Below are 16,607 nucleotides of genomic sequence, written 5' to 3'. Positions count from 1 at the left end.
CCTTCCTCTCTGGCTCTGCCCCGCCCCAGCTGCCTCTTCCCCTCGCCCTTCTGCTCCAGCGCTGGAGCCCCTGGCCCTGCCTGGCTGGGGGCTGCCACTGCTTCTCCTGGGCTGGGCAGCGTCCGGTCTGCTGCTGCGGCCGCCTGTCAGAGCTGGAGGTAGGTGTGGGGGCAAGATGTAGGGAGCAGGAGCAGGGACAGGCTCAGGCACAGAGGGGCAAGGGGGGGAGAAGCAGATCCCTTGCTCTTTGCCACTCCTTCTCCTGCCCGGTCACTGCAGGAGGGGGATGATTTAAGATGACCTTCCACTATTTAGATTCTTTACATGTTATAGCACATGTGTAACTTCCCACCACATTTACCCAAATCCAAGACAACTTCACATTTAAGATGACCCCCCCCCCCCCAATAATTAGAGTCTCTGTACATGGAAAATTATCAAGGTGTTATAATTTTCCATGTAAAGAGTCTAATTAGTGGAAGATCATCTTAAATTTGAAGTTGTCATAGATTTAGGTAACTATGGTTACTGAACTATGCAAATGGCAAAAGTTAAACCTTTTTATAACAGTTTTATAACTAGCGACAAGCAAAACGTGTTTTAATATTCTGTCATGTATAATGTAGGGTTCAGGGGAAGGGCTACATTAATTCATCTTTCTTCTAAATTCTGTGAGCTAAACTTTCTAATATGCTGCAGCTTTTTCATACTGCCAGAGCAGATCAAAGGGCCAAGGCCTTGCTCAAAAAATACTTTAGGTACTAGGGTTTTCCCTGGGTGTTGAACAGCTTCCAGAATTCAGAGTCGTTTTCATAGTCCCTGTTGGAGTACGTTTCCCCAGAGGATGAAGGTGTGTTCAGAGCATGCCATACCTTGCTATAAGTCCTTGCATAGAATCGTAGAAAAATAGGGCTGGAAGGGGCTTCAAAAAGTTATCTAGTCCAACCACTTGCTAAAAGCAGAATCATTTCTGTCCAAACTGACCTAGCCCAGTGTTTAACCTCCTCTAAAAACTTCCAGGGATGGGGAGTCCAAAACCTCTCTAGAGATGTGTCCACATGAGAGTTTATTGTGGAGTTGACTAATTAGCTCTGCAGTAAACTTCTGGCATCTACAGGTGCAGGGCTATTAGGCTGGAGTAAACTAATAAACTCTGCAGCAGGATAGTGAATACAAGTACTATCCTGTTGTGGAGTTTTTTTACTCTGCAGCAGCACACATGCAGACACTGAAGTGGCTGGCTGGGGCACAAAGGTGCTGCCAGCTAGCCCCGCAGTGGAGCACCCTCGTGCCCTAGCCAACCCTGCCGTAGCATGCTGAGCCATGTCAGAGCAGCCCTGGGCTGGCCGGCTGACCCCCTGGATCCCCAGCCAGCCGGGGCTACTCCGAATGCTTAGCAGCTCTCATACGGAGAGAGAGTTAATATGCAACCAAAATTTCTCTTGGTGCAATTTAAGATGGTTACATCCTGTCCTGTCCCTTGTGGCCATGCTGAATAGTCAGTTGTCAACATCCTGTTTCAGTAGTTCCCCACCTTTGTTTTGCTGCAACCCTAAATTGGCCAGCAGCAGGACCTCCTGACCCAGTGCCACGGGGGCTGCTGGAAGCAGAGTGCGGTGGCAGCGGCAACAGCAGCCTGGGGCAGGGGCAGGGATGGGGGAGCTGCCATTGCCCCCTTTGTGCACGGCAGCCCTGCCCTGCCCACCGCTCCCAGGTCACATGCGTGTTGTGTGTGGGCCCTTTACGACCCTATTAAGGACTCCTGTGACCCTGATTTGGATTGTGCCCTGAGGTTGGGAACCAGTGTCTTATTTACAACCATACTTTGGGTATTTGAAGACTTATCAAATCCCCCTTCAGTGTTCTCTTCTTCAGACTAAATAGTTCATCCAGATGTTCCTTTTTTATCTTGTTTCCTAAACCCATGATTGTTTTTGTTGCTGTCCACTGGACTCTTCCTAGTTTGTCAGTGTTTCTCTTAAATACACTGCCCAAAAGTGAACTCGGTACTCTAGGTGAGGCCTCACCAGCACTGAACTGAATAGAAGAATCACTTTGACTTGCAAGTTACATTCTTGTTAATGTCATCTGGTATGCTGTTGGATTGTTTTGCAGCTAATTTATCTATTGTAACTTGTTTTTGGCTTATGTTCTGTCATAAATCCCAGGTCTCTTTCTGCAGTACTGCAGTGTAGCTCATCCATCACCAGTCTGTATTTATGTGTCTGATGGTTCTATCTTAAGTGCAGAACTGAGTCCTAATTCTGTGCTCCAGTGTGTTTGCAACTCCACTGACCTTGGTGTAACCTGCAAATTTGCTAACCTTGCATTCAGGCCTTTTCTCAAGATCATTAACAATGGAGTTAAACAATGAACCGAGGACAGATCCTTGGGTAACCCTGGTCAGTACCTACTCCCACTTAGATATCAAACCACTGATGACTTCCCTTTGAGCTTGCTGATTCCACTAGTTATGTGTGCACCTTACAGTACTTTCTTCTAAATCAGTAAAGGGCAACCTTTTTGGGAGGTGTGCCACAAATTAAAATCCATGGCATCCCTGAGTGTTAGTCTGATCTCCCCTTGACCAATCTGCTACTCTCCTTTCTGCTTCCTGCCCCATCTTCTATATGGTAAGACACATAAAGACTTCCCTGCTACACATGCTACAGGTTGAACACATCTCATGAGAGATTCATAGATTCATAGATGCTAGGCTCGGAAGGGACCTCAATAGATCATCGAGTCCGACCCCCTGCATAGGCAGGATTTTTCCTGTGGAAACTATGTATAAGGTGTGTTTTTGTGGAGTCCCAGAGTTGGGGGCCATGGGATGGGAGTGCCTAGGGGGCAAAGCCCAGGAATAGGCAGACAGGACCCAGACCTCTGGCCATTCCCACACGGGTTTGCACACTGCAGCAACTGCAACAGGTGGGGGCTCACTCAGGGACAATGGCACCAGTGCTTCTTCAGTGTGGGCAGCTCCCCCTCCAGCTGGTGAAGTCCAGGTCCAGTGGGACTGATGCCCAGTCCTAGCACTGCTCCAAGCAGCTCTGGATCCCCTTGGGCATGGAGACAGGCTGACTGGCAGGCCTGGGCCCAGGTGCGTGGTAACAGACCTGGGGTGGGGAGCCAGGCCAGGAGCTCCTGGCAGTGGGAAGTGGGAAATTACCTTCTCTCAGGCCCAGGTGGGGGCCTGATACAGGGCAATGGGCAGCTGCCAGGGGGCCTCTGGGGCTAGGGCCTGGGGCTGGGCAGTGGTGGGCACAAAGGAGACTGCCAGGCCTGGGACAGTGTCCAGGGACTAACGGTCATTGTATGTGGCCTGCACAGCCTGGCCCAGGATGGTATTTGGGTCCCACAGGACCTGAATCCACTTCTGCTCCATGGCCAGGAGCTCAGCCTGGTACACTTCCTCCCAGGCAATGTCCTCCCTCCACCACTAGTCCTCCTCCCACCACCTCTCCTCCAGGGTCAAGTTCACCTCCCACTGGGCCCATGCAGTCTCCTCCCATTTCTTGGCCACCGCTTCCAGCCACTGGAGGAGGAAGGTGGGATAGAATCCAGCAAAATCAATTAGAAGGACTGCATTTTGCCAATGGCAGTGCCAGGAACAATGGTTTCATTTAGAGCTCAGGTTAATATTTTACCAGAGCATGAATACAGAAAATTGAAATTGAGACCAGAAGTGAGTCGAACAAACATCAGACTACTGGCTATTCCAGACGAAATATACCAGTGAAAGGAGATGCTCTACTAGCATCTAATATAAATGTTGAGCAGGCCCCATATTGCCTTTGAGAGCTTAAGATACAGCCCCTGGGCTCCCACCTGGCCACCACTACACCTTGCTCTGGTTGCAGCAGTAGCCAGGGTCTTGCAGTACCAGAGGATACAACATTCTTGCCTCCCAATGCTATCAGGCCTGAATCTGGACAGCTTCTTGAAAATGGGGACCACATTGGCCCTTTTCCAGTCCTCCGGGACTTGGCCCGTGCGCCACGAGCATTCAAATATTCCCGCCAGTAGCTGTGCAGTGACGTCAGCCAGTGCCTTCAGTACCCTCGGATGGAGCTCAACCGGGCCTGCCGACTTAAAGACATCCAGTTCCTCCAAGTGACTCTGCACCATCTCAGGGTCTACGCATGGAAGTCTGGTGCCTTGCTGCTGCCTCTCTACAACCCCAGTGAGAGCCTTGTCCTGTCCCTCACTTAGAAACACTGAGGCAAAGAACTTGTTGAGGAGTTCAGCCTTGTCCCCCCTGTCCATCACCAATTGCTTCTGCCCATTTAGTAGGGGTCCTATTCCACCCTGGGCCTTCCTTTTACTCCCTATATATTTAAAAAACAATTTCTTGTTATCCTTTACTTGGGATGCCATCGTCAGCTCCATGGTAGCTTTGGCCCGTCTAACTGCCTCCCTACGAGTGCAAGCAGAGGAGGTATACTTCTCTTTGGTAATCTCTCCCCGTTTCCACTTTTTATATGCTCCCCTTTTAGTCCGCAGGCTGCCCTGGATTTCTCTAGTCAGCCAAGGAAGCCTCCTGGCCCCATTCCCTCTTTTTCCTTGCATCGGGATTGTCTCCCTTTGTGCCCGAAGGATCATTTCCTTATAGTTGTCTGTTATATATAGATAGTATTGAAAGCTTTGCTGAAGCTGAGGTAGATCACATCCACTGCCACTGCTCTCCCTTCACCCAGAAAGCCTGTTGCCTTGTCTTAAAAGCAAATCAGGTTGGTCAGATATGACTTGTTTTAAGTGAATCTGTGCTGGTGATTCCTAGTCATTTTGTTATCTTCTAGGTACTTAGAAATAGATTTCTTACTGCCCTATTCAATGATCTTTCCTGGTTTCCAGGTCAAACTGACCAATCTGATTCCATGGATCATCCTCCTGTTTGTTTTTGTAAAAATATGCACTATATTTCTCCTTTCCTGCTCATCTGGGACCTCACCCAACCTTCATGAGGTCACAAAGAGAGTAGCCAGTGGCTCTGCAATTACCTCCACCAGTTCCTTGAGTTGTCTAGAGTGTGTCTTGTCTGGCAGTGTTAATTTGAAAACATTCAGCTCCTCTAAGTATATCTCCTGTTCTTTCCCTGCTCTAGCTTGCTTATTTCTTCCTCTGTCCTTGCTGCCAACTGTGCCTGTCATCTAGTAGCTGACCTTATTTGTGAAAACTCAAGTTAAAAAAATAATTAAATGCTTCAGCAGCTTCCATTACTAGATTGCCCTTGTGTTCAACACTTTCTGCTTTGCGTGTGGTTGCAGAATGATACAGTGGGACATGGGTAAAGAAAAAAGAAGGTTATGAAGAAACCTGCCTTACTTTGACTTTTGCATCACTAAAGGCTTGTTTGCACGTGTTCATTGACAGGAATAGTTTCCTTTGTGCTCATTGTTATTCAGAATAAGAGTAACCATATTAACAGCAAATAACCACTATATTGTAAATTCATACCCTGTCTTATTTGAGAAAAACTTTTCTTTGTAAACAAGCTCTGAATGTCTCAGAATGGTAAACCTCATAGGATATTTTTTTCCCCTCTGAAATCTGCCTTCCACTTTTAACTTTTAATACCATAATAAACAGTGTAGTTCTCTTTCTCCCCACCCCTCCTCCATTTACTGTTATTATTCACTAAAGTGCTTTGGCAGCTTGCCTCCCAATGTTTTCTAAAATGTTAGAAGGATTGTGAGGAAACAGTGAGAGGTCAGAGCCAGATGCGAAGTATAATTAATTTTTATTCAAACAGTGTCAAATAGAATCAAATAAAAGCTTGTATATGAAAGGATACTTATTGCATTGCTTAGTCTATAACCCAGAAGACAGAGAAGAGTAACACAATGGCCTGAAGAAGCAATACTGTGGGTGTCTAATTATCTGCATTTTTATTTAGCTTTATAATGTTATCTGAAATACAAAACTGAGTTTCTATGTTTGAAATACAAAACAAAATCTACAGACAAGTTGAAAGCTTTTGCTGGTAGGGCTAAGTCCAAGCACCACCTGTGCTGGTGTTGTATTTTAGATATCTCCATTTAGTCATGATCCACTATCCAGTCAGGTGGTTCTTGGGTGATTATTTTGGAAGCAGTTAAGAGGTAAATCATGCTCAAATAGCTGTGGTTTAGAACCTTGTTGATTGGGGATAGGCAAGGCCTTCTAGCCTGAAAAATTGTGCATTTTTCTTTAATTTTCATAGTTATTCTACTGTTTATTCTAGAAAAGCACAACTTGAAAAATTAAATGAACAAGAAATTTGAGGTATATCTGTGTAGCACATTGAAGCTCCCTACTGACACGCACCAACCAGGAAGGCTCTTTCAGCTGTAGTAGGCAGCATCTTGCAGAGTATATTGGTCCATCTACAGAACTACTTGGCTTATGCGCCTTCTGACTGGGGAATAAGGCACATGGAGCAGATGTGGTGTCTCAGCTTGGCGCCACATAGGCATACCCCAAATTCCTACAGCAGTCAGTATCAGGACAAAAGAATGTAAACAAAGAAGTTGAGCTTCCTGAGGTTTAAGTTGTTTGTAAATTTTGATAAGGACAGGGCTGGTACATATCATCAGTTTGTTTGCTAGTTAGATATATAGTACAATAGCATATCATTGCATCTTGTCATGGCATGTGATATGGCGTTACTTTATAAACCCAATAAAAGTATTTAAAATCATGAGAGAGAGGTTGATATTTCAGTCCAGTCATCTCTTAATCGGTGATAAAGTGATTCTGCCATCTGTTGTTTAAAGTTTGCCCCATTTTTGTCCTGTTGGCATGGTAAGAGCCGTATATATCTGCTGGTGCTAATTTTACTACCTTTGCTATTGAAAATAAATATATTAAAAATAAGGGTATATTATGAACAAGCAAGACAGTGAATTGGTTTTATTTTAGGGCTGTCAATTAATTGCTGTTAATGTGCACAATTAAGGCAAGAACCAATTAATACATCAATTATTTTTAATGCGTTAATTGCACATGTGGTTTTGGAACCTGTGCCCCAGTTGCCCTGCCCTGCTGCCATCGCCACCACATCCAAGCTGCCTAGGAGGGCAGCAGTGGCAGTGCAGAAGAGCCGTAGAGCAGCCCGGGCATGGGCTCCGAGCAGCTGCAGCACAAAAGTGGGGAAGGGGGCATACCCACACACATACAACCCCCATCCAGGGCCCCAAGCAGCCAGGCTGGCAGTGCTGGGGTTTCAGGGAAGTTGGCTCTGAGCGGCAGCGAAGCTGCCTGGCACTCTTGGGCCCCATGGTATGGTCTCGGGGGATTGGGAGTACCTGGGAGCTGGTGGGGGGCGCCGGCGCCCCCCGGCGGGCCCCGCCTCTGGGCCCTCGGGTCCCCATGCATCCCCAGTCTGGGACTCTAGGGAGTGACAGCAATAGCAGCCCCATGCCCTGTGCACCCATGGAGGCAGCCACTGCCAGCAGGCAGGGGTGGGATTCCTTCGGAACCACCTCCTGCGGTCCTTGGCCCATGCCATGCACCCAGCTCCAATGGAAGTCTAGCTGCACCTAGCACCTCTGCAGCACCGGGCAGAACCACTGCTCTCCCCACACTGGGCTCCTGCCAGGACCCACACAGAGCCACTGAACCTGCTGGGTCCCGTCAGGAGCCCAGGCAGTGTAGTGGGGAAAGTGGTGGCTCTGCTTAGCAGTAGCGTTGGGCACAGATCAGACCCCATCAGCACTAGGATGGAGCCGGGTGTGTGGCATAGGCTGTGGGAGGTGGCTCCATAGGAATCCTGCCTCTGCCCACTGGTACCAACTGCCTCCACCAACAGACATGGTGCTGGGCTGCCATCACTTCCACTTCCTGAGGGCCCAGACCAGGGATGCGCGGGTACCCGCAGGCCTGGAGGCAGCTCATGCTGGAGCTCCTTGGCAGTCTTGACATGCTCTGAGCCTGAGTTGCAGGACCCGAAGGTGCCAGGCAGCTCCTCTGCAGTGACTCCATGCAGGTCCTGGCAGGATGCAGGGTCCAGGTGGCTGCAGCAGGAGGAGGTGGGGGGGCACACCCACCCACCCACCCACGAACCCCCATGCAGGCCCCCGAGCAGCCGGGCTGGCAGCTCCAGGGGTTCAGAGACAGCAGCACTGGGCTGTGGTGGGGCTGCTTGGCATCCTCGGGCCCAGGGCAAGTTGGGACTGCCTGGGACCCGCTGAGCAAGTAAGCCGGGAAGTTTGGTCCCGAGCAACTGCCCCCAACCTGGGCTGCCTGTGGCTGTTGCTGCTGGGGCAAGGGCGGAGTGAGCCCACCGCTGCTGGGGCCATGTTTGGGCAGGGGGCACACCTCAGGCCCGGGGCAGCTCTGTGGAGACCCCACTCAGATGGGACCCCTGCACATCCTGGCAGAATGGCCACCCTCTCTAGGCTTCATACCCCCCTGCAGGCAACCCCCCTCCCTGGGGTCCAAACGCAGCACACAGACCCACAGCCCCCCACACCTTCACAGATTCCCCCTACCCCCCAATCATACAAAGTACCTGCATTACTTTGCATAACATTGAGGTTTTTCTGTGCATAATTTTAAAGTTTCTACAAAAATTATGCAACACTATGCAAATAATGCTCGCATTTAAAATTTTGTTGAGCTAGCATTCTCTTAAACTTTGTTTTGGCAACTGTTGATCCTTCCAAATTATGGTGCATGTGTGAAAGGTCACTCAGACCTTTGACACATGCTTAGGTAGGAGTTTTTGGAGGAGCAGAAGTTGCCCAGACCTTCCATTCCCCCTTTAGACAACTGGGACAGAATCCAATGACTAGACTGAACCTGGACATTTGGTGCCTTCATGGCTGTAGTTGTATAAGTGTCCAGGAATCAAACCTAGGTCTCCTATGTGGCAGATGAGGATTCTACCACTGAACCACAAAAGACTCCTTTCTTAAACTGAGCTAGATCTGTTCCCTAGCCATTATAATAAATGCCAGCAAGACCACAGAAACCTTATGAAGAGGCCTTGGGAGGTTAAATTGGTGCGTAAGAGATTCAACCTAGAAATATGTAAGCTAATAAAACCTAGTACAGATGTTCATAGAAGGAAACATACATCAGAACATAACCTTTGTAGTATTGGGACCTAAGCTTAGACAGAACTTTATAAATAGTAAAAGACAAAAGAGAAGGCAATATGATAGCATGGAGTTTGTGCCACGCTGATTTGTAACCTGTACATCCTAGTTTGCCAGACTTTGCAGACTTAGTACTTGTTATTTACTGTAATTCTGTCACAGAGTGGCAATGAGTCTCCAGTGTGGTAACAGCAGTGTGGGTATTGAGGCCATGATTATCCTATGCATGGACTGTTCCTCTAGGCCACCTGGGCAGGCCTGTGATTTCGACAGAATTGGCTCAGTTCAATCAGGTCCACTGTCTTTGGCATAAATGAAAATAGAGAAGACTTAGAACCACAATTCCTGTGTCACTGGATGATGCACTCACTTTTTTTAACTGAATACTTCAGTCTTGTAGTCTGTTGCAGTTACAGTAATTTACGCTAACTTTTTCAAGATTTCTTTTGATGAATCTTGTTTTATCGTCCTATTAGTTTAAAATCTTATTTCCAATTTCCCCCCCCCCCCCCCCCAAGAAAATCAGGAGCAAAGCAAAAGAAAAATGATTAGAGTATGTGTAGTTTGTTACAACTGAATGTGAACTCAGCAGACCACATGGTGGCATCATTCATCCACGTAAAACCAGAGCTTATGCAATTTGAGAGCACTTGCTTATTAAAGAACTGTTTCCTGATGCACGCTCAGTGAGTGTCAGTTGTCTCTTTTTCCATAAGGCTCTTCCAGGATCAGCAGTAAATTCAAGTTGAAATGCACCAAGAGCTGGAAATAATTTTAGCTTTTAAACAAAACTGACTTTTGTGACCTTGATGACTCCCTTGGACGAATTGCTGGAAACCCTTTCTGCAGTATCCCACTGGAGACAGAGAATTTGCATAAGGGTTTCTGAGCAGTAAAGTGTTCACTTCACTAACTTCCCGTAAAAGCAGAAGTACTGGAATGGGTAGCATTAGCCAGCATGTATTGTTTGTGCTTCCAGATTGGGTTTAAGGTATTTAGCTCCTTCAGAGCACAATTACAGCGAACCAAGGCCCCATATAATTTGAACAGGTTTGTTCAGCACTACATTGTCTTAGTGGAAAAAAAATTGCCCAGAATCAGAAATGCTTTTTAAAGGTATTGTATAGTGAACTGTCCTGGAACACATTCGAGCAAAAGAATGCAATTAGTGTAACTGATTGACCTGAGTATTGCTGCTGAAGAAAGTTGTTTGGAAATTCCCTCATCAGGAAGTTTTGGTTTAGGTAAAATTTACAGTATTTAATAGACAGGGCAAATGTAACAAAACTTTCCACCCTTTTTTGCACTGTGCTATCATTCTGTTACTTTGGGAGGCATTGTGGTGTAGCCAGGTGTGGACAGAATTAACAATTTAAACATTTCAAATGCCTTTGAAATGCTTCAAGGAACCAGGTGTGTAAATGTATGTGCCCTTTGAAATGTTCCAGAATAGTACCTCTTGAAATTAGATCTTGTTTTGAGGTGTTTCACTTGTTGCATGTGCATGGGGACAGGGGACCCATAGTTCCTCCAGAATCTTTCCCCTCCCATCACAAGGTGGGAGATGGGGTAGGGTGAGCAAGGTGAACAGGCTGGTAACCTGCCAGACTGTTTAGGTGCGGGTCCTAATCTGCGGTCCTGGTGACTCCAGCCCTGGGGTTCTCCAGTGAGATGGGGAGAAGAGAGTTTCATAAGATTGGGGCTGGGGACCTTGGCACCAGCAGTGACAGGAGTAGGAACCAGGAGGTGCCACAGGGGTTGTATGGATATCCCACAGCTGAAGTGATTCCTTTTTTGAAATGTTTCCAAGCTTGTTATGCATGGATACATTTCAAAAGCTACTTCTGTCCACATCTGTAGATAAAGCACTGGATTGGGAGGTGAGACTGGGAAACAGTTTTTCTGGCTCTTGCTATCTGCGTTACATTGGGTAAAGCACTTCACTTCTCTTTGACTCTATACCCATTTGTAAGAGCTAGGTGATACTATTTTATGCCTCAAAATTTTTGTCAATTTATGGTTGTTTCTGAAGTCAAGATAATGTAACTGTAAATCCTGCAGATGCACATGTACTGCCACTGAGGGAAGATGGGAATGACTACAGGAGCACGAGTCCCACTGAATGCCAACAACAGCATAAAGTGGTGCTTTTGCATTGTCACCAGCTCATATCTGTAATGACTGAGAAAACATTACAGAAGAGATGATTCATAAGGACTGGCTGAGACACCTTGCAAACTGGAACTATTAATAAAATAACTCAAGGCAAGAAGAGGGGAAGTGCTGCTTGCTTGCTTTTAAGAAAATATAATGCTGCTTATTACGATTCCTGTATCTAAAAGCTTTCACGGGATTGGCTCTCATCTGAGAGGTCTTCTCTCCTGGCAGTCTTGTACTGGTAGTAATCCAGTGGGGGGAGGGCTTGTTAGTGTTGCAGACAGAACTGCCAGAGAAACCAGATGTGTTCGATGGACCGTTCCCCAAGCAAAAATTACAGTAGACTTTACCATTTTCAAATTGAATATGCAACCTGTTTGTTCCATTTAACTCTTCCTCAGTAACTTCTACAACAAAAACAAATCCATGTACATGCACATCCTGTAAACTAACCAGGCAATTTCTCCTCCACACTGAGAAGGGAGAGAGAGAGCTGGCATTGTTTCTACTTTTAAATACTTTGGTGGGACTCCCATCCGACAATAATGGGGAAGGGACACCATTTCCTGTAGGACTGTTTGTATTTCCTCTTATAGATCAAAGCATATATTTTGAATGTTGCTTTTATCTTGTATGCACATGTAAATACAGCTTATTTGGGGTTGCTTTTTTTTCCTCTTTAAATGTGACTGCATGTAAAACATTACTTTCAAAAAGGATCTCAAAGGTTATTCAGTCCAGCCTCCTGCACAGATGCAGGATTCACTATTCCAAAACATGTCTATAACCCAGTCTGTTCCTGAAAATCTTCAGGGAAGGAGATTCATCAAGATATGGGAACATTATTACAACAGGGTGCTTAAGATAAAATGCTTTTTGACTTAAAAATTGCAAAGGTTCTACAAGCCAGTATCACTCTAGATCAGGGGGTTTTAAACCTTTTTAAAATGTGTACCCCCGGCGGCTGGATGCAGAGCAAGCGGGGGACGGGGAGAGGATGTTGTGCAGCCGGATGCAGAGTGGAGGCAGCTGTTGCCATGTACAAGCTTCTGCCCGCCCAACTCCGCATCTCACGTCCAACCAGCCAAGTGGTACCTGTGCAGCCCACAAAGGGGCACCACTGCCCTGGCGCTGGCCCTGGCCCTGCTCCTGCTCCTGGGAGGCTGCGGCATGGGATGGTGGGTGGCAGCACTCCATCCCTGCCCGTGTGTACCTGCTAGGGCTTCCGCAAGTACCCCCAGGGGTACGCGTACCCCCGCTTGACAACCTCTGCTCTATATCATATTCTAAACATTGTCATTAGTCCCTTGATGTAAGGATAACTATCTTCCAGTAAAAAGAGAAGTCATCAATGAGTCTGTAGATTGTACGGGCCGGGCGCGAGCCGGGCCCTTTTCCGTGCTGCACGCGGGCTGTGGCCAGCAGCCCGGGCACGCGGGGTCGGAGAGAGGGGCGCGACAAGCTAGAATTAGGCACAGACTCGTAGCGGTAGTTTTAAAGATTGTTTACTTACACCAGAGATGGTCGTGGTGTAGGCTGGAAAACTTGCTTGAGTTGTGGTTACAGACAAAGACAACACGAACGGTCACGTGGAGTTTGCTAGGCTCCACGGAAACAGAGCTCCGGATGCTCTGGGTGAGCGCGCCACCAAAATCGGACTCGTAGATACGTCTTATAAAATTTTGTCGCTCGAAGACGGAAAGAGGTGGGCAATGGATCAGGTCGCCAAGCTCCTCTGAATCTCACACAGGGGTCTTTACTTCCCTGCCGTGTACCCAGAGTCCCCACCAGATGGATGTGGAGTCCTCTTCGGCTTGGGCGGAAACTGCTCAAGCCTCTTATACGGCTAACAGGCCAATCGTTAGCCACCACGTGGGAATAATTTAGAACTAGCCAATAGCGGGACACAAATCTGCATGCGGGTGGCGGGAACTCTTTTGCACCGTGCATTTCTCTTGCAACTTGAGCAATGCACTCTGCAAAGGAAGCTGCAAATAGGCGGGAAACTCTTCCTTGCACCGGGGTTCTCCTCTGCAGCAGAAAACTCTACTGTGCAACGAAGCTGCAATTTGGCGGGGATAATTCTGGTGCCAAAGCACACACAAAATCATACCTTTGGGTTATGACATAGATGACAGAAGTTCAGTCTGTGGCTGATAGTTCAGGGACAAAGGAGTAGATTCTGGCGATGTTGGGTCGCAGCTCCTTTCCTTCGTTTCTCCGATCTATCTGTCTCCATAGTGAAATGTTTGCTCAAAATGATTGATGCCTTGTTGTATATCATGACACCATGGAGCACGAGTCATCACTTGAGTCTCTCAGGTATTGATCCCAGGTATTGGCCAGAGATTATAGGAGGTGGTTAATATCTCATCTCTTCAGCCTGGCCAACAAGGTATCCTTGAGTGTCTTGTGCCCACCTGTAGAGTGGTGACCATTGGTGAATTGGGAGTACAGGACCTGTTTGGGGAGCCATTTGTCAGGCACCTTTATGACATGCTTTTTCCAGTGGAGCTAGTACCATATAAACATAGCTTCAATGCTGGTGGTGTTTGCTTCAGACAGAACACTAGTGTTTGTTCTTCGGTCCTTCCAATTGATATGGAGGATTTTCCAAAGACATCGCTAGTGGAGACATTCCAAAACTTTCAGGGGTTTCCAGTATGTTGTCCAAGTTTTACACCCATATAGCAGGGTAGGGATGACAACAGATTGCTAGATAAGTTTGGTTTGGGTCCTGATGTCGTGTTCATTGAAGATACAATTTTGGAGAAGTCCAAAGGCAGCGCTGGCAGATTTTATCTGGTGTTGAATATCCTTGTCTATATTTACTTTTTAGGAAAAGTGGTTACCCAGGTAGGAATAATGCTTAACATTCTCCAAGGATTGCCCTTGAATTGTAGCCCCTCGTTGGTTTTGGGTGGTTTGGTAAGGCTTTTGGGTTTTTCTGAAGTTGATAGTGAATCCCAGCATTTCACATGCAGCCCAAAAGCAATCACAAGCTACCTGGAGCTCTTCAACTGAGTGAGCACACATGACACAATCCTCAGTGTATTGAAAATCAGTATTGAAATTGTTGGTTATCTTGGATTTGGAATGTAACCAGTTGATATTAAAGAGATTCCTGTTCATATGATCCTGGTTGCTGACTTCAGATCCATCAGCAATGAGATGCGGAATAGCTGCAATATAGACAGAAAAGAGTGTTCATGGAAGCACACAGCCTTGCTTGACTCCAGTTCTAATAGTGATGGGATCAATTTCTGAGCCATTGCTTAGGCTTAGGATGGTTGCTTTCGTGTTGCTACTTTTATGGTTGAGGGCCTGCAGGCAAGACCCTATGAAGACAAACTGAAGGATCTGAATCTCTTCAGCCTCCACAAGAGAAGGCTGAGAGGCAATCTTGTGGCTGTCTACAAACTCATCGGGGGGGCCAACAGGGGCTAGAGGACACTCTGTTTACCAGGGCTTCCCTCGGGGTTACCAGGAGTAATGGCCACAAACTGAAGGAGAACAGATTTAGATTGGACATAAGAAAGAAATTCTTTACGGTAAGGGTTGCCAAAATATGGAATGGGCTTCCAAGGGAGGTGGTGCTTTCCCCTACCCTGGAGGTGTTCAAGAGGAGATTAGACAGGCATCTGACTGGAGTTACTTAATCCCAGCGCTCTTTCCTGCCTGGAGCAGGGGGTCAGACCTAATGATCTACCAGATCACTTCTGACTCTAGAAATCTATGAAATCTATGTTGTCATGAAGAAGTCTAATAATGGTAACAAAATTTGGTAGGTATCCAAATCTCATCAGCATCTTCCATAGGGTGTCTCTGTTGATTGAATCATAGTCAGGTCAACAAAGGCCATATGAATATCTCAGTCTTGCATGTGGAACTTCTTCTGTAGCTTTCTAGCAATAAAGATCATATCTATTATACCTCTGAGTGGTCCTAAACCACCTTGGGACTTGGGTAGAGCTCCTTAGTGAGGAAAGTAAGTCTAGTGAGGAGAATGTGGGCACAGATTTTCCTAGCTCTGGACAGGAGTGCAATACTACAATAATTGTTGCAGTCTAACCTATCTCCTTTCTTGAATATGGTAATGATTCTGGCATCCCAAGTCACTGGGAATCTGTTCATGCTTCTAGATTTTCATAATAGTAACATCTAGTCAGACAGAGATTTTTTTGTCCAGCTTGCATATACATTTCAGCTGGTATTCTGTCAGGACCACCTGCCTTGCTTTATCTGCTTAATGTCTTTCAAGACCTCTTGATAAGTTGGTGGATCTTCATGGTAGTCCTTTATGAAGTGTTGTGGAATGGCGTTGATGGTATTTTGTCTTCAACATCAGAATCTTGGTTCAGGAACTCTTGAACATGATCCTTTCACCATCCGTTGAGGGTTGAGCTGCCTTTAAAGAGTGGGCCATCCTTGGACCTCAGAGTGAGTTTCTTGTGTGCTTGGCCCATAAAAACTTTGGTTGCCCTAAAGAAATTATGCATGTCATGGCTATCAGCAAGCTTTTGAATCTCTTTCACTTTATGATGAGCCGGTACTACATTGTACCTCTTTATTGGGCCACCTGTCCCAAAAGTTAGACTCAGATGCTATTGATGGAGCCTCTCCAAAGATTAGATGTGAAATTTGTAGCATAGTCCCAGCCTTGGTTCCTTGGTTGCTGCTTCTGTTCTTATCATTTTGGGGTGATATGAATGGACATAGTGGAACATATCAAACAATGATCTATGTAGCAGTCATCTATGCTGGTCATAGCTCTGGTCATATGGACATCACACCAGTCCCATTACACCACAATCAGGTGCCAGTGTTTTGAGCAGATGGTTTTTAGGTAGATGACTCTGTTTTTATGTTAGATTTAGAGCTGCCATCAAATTCATTTTTCTAAAACAAGGTTTCTGACTGTCCATAAATTTACCAATGGTCTGTAAAAAAACAAACAAACAACCAAACAAAAACAACCCAAAAAACCCCCCCAAACTCTAAAAATGCCTGTCCATAATAAAAATTGAGCTGTCTGTAAGACTGAGTTTATTTCAGAATCTGTGTGAATGAAACTAGATGCAAATGTGTTCAGACACAGATTGCAGAGTAGCACTACCTGGTATCATAAATGGGTGGCTGTTCAGAGCCCTCAGATGACTGTCTGTTTGTCAGGGCTTTCTGGCCCACTAGAGCCTCTGTAGCTCACTCTAACAATTGTTGCCACTGCACACCTGCCTGCTCAGTGCTCACTCTGAAAGTACTGTATACAGGGCCCACCAGCCCTAGGCTGGACAAGACAGGTGGAGCCATGGGCCAGGGTGATGTGGGGAGAGGTAGAGGGTGAGGGTTTATTCTGGGACATGATAG

General features: G+C 46.6%; 1 protein-coding gene across 3 annotated transcripts in view; it reads left to right on the top strand.

Annotated features, from left to right (window-relative positions):
- The first annotated feature begins 6 nt into the window (after positions 1 to 6).
- The window catches only part of ANKRD46 (ankyrin repeat domain 46), a 38,105-nt gene continuing 21,504 nt past the window's right edge, over positions 7 to 16,607 (top strand). For all 3 annotated transcript variants that reach the window (XM_006029273.3, XM_006029271.3, XM_014522558.2), the window contains exon 1: positions 7 to 158. The gene's annotated coding sequence lies outside the window, so the exon portion shown is untranslated. The remainder of the gene's footprint in view (positions 159 to 16,607) is intronic.

The sequence above is a fragment of the Alligator sinensis genome, unplaced genomic scaffold (assembly GCF_000455745.1).
Source record: "Alligator sinensis unplaced genomic scaffold, ASM45574v1 scaffold974_2, whole genome shotgun sequence".
NCBI lineage: Eukaryota > Metazoa > Chordata > Crocodylia > Alligatoridae > Alligator > Alligator sinensis.
Note: the sequence above shows the minus strand (reverse complement) of the source record. Positions and strands in the feature narration are given on the sequence as shown.